The sequence below is a fragment of the Aquarana catesbeiana genome, linkage group LG06, assembly GCF_042186555.1.
Source record: "Aquarana catesbeiana isolate 2022-GZ linkage group LG06, ASM4218655v1, whole genome shotgun sequence".
NCBI lineage: Eukaryota > Metazoa > Chordata > Amphibia > Anura > Ranidae > Aquarana > Aquarana catesbeiana.
Window position 1 is genome coordinate 406,983,446 of NC_133329.1, and position 914 is coordinate 406,984,359.

Below are 914 nucleotides of genomic sequence, written 5' to 3' on the forward strand. Positions count from 1 at the left end.
CTATTTTTAGCTCCGATCGCTGTATAAATGTCACTGGTCCCAAAAAGGTGTCCGAACTGTCCGCCGCAATGTCACAGTCCTGCCAAAAATCGCTGATCTCCCCGCGATTCCTAGTAAAAAATAAATAATAAAAATGCAATAAATCTATCCCCCATTTTGTAGACGCTATAACTTTTGTGCAAACCAATCAATATACACTTATTGCGATATTTTTGTTAATAAAAAAAAAAAAAAAGTAGAAGAATACATATTGGTCTAATTGTGAAGAAATTTTGTTTTTGTTAATATATTTTTTTTTTTATAGCACAAAAAAAAACATCACAGTGGTGATCAAATAACACCAAAAGAAAACTCTATTTGTGGGGAAAAAAAATGACATCAATTGAGTTTGGGTACAAGGTCGCACAGCCGCGGTATTGTCAGTTAAAAACCACGCAGTGCCGTATCGCAAAAAATGGCCTGGTCATTTAGGGGGCAAAGCCTTCCGGTCCATATGTGGTTAAATAACGCAAAACGCGTAGAACGTGCTAAAAAACGTACTACAATCAATTTCTGCTGCTTCTCCATTGAAATCTATTGAAACCAAAAAAAGCAGCGTTTTTGCTCCTGCTTTTTTACACGTTTTTCAAATTCGCTGGTTTTACACCTTTTTCAAAGTCGCTGTGGCTTTAAGGCCAGGTTCACACCTGTGTGCGGTTGTGGAATCGCATCGATGCTTTAAAAGTTCCGACAAAAAGCAAAAAAAAAGTCTCATAAATCACTTGAATGGGCACTGAAAAAAGTCTGCAAGTATCAACCTAACCTTAAGGTGATATTAAAGTCTCTTGTTTTATTTTGTGTAAAAATAACAAACGTGTTATAGGCCCCTTTCACACTTGCGCGACTTGTCCTGCGATTCGGGACTGCAAAGTCGC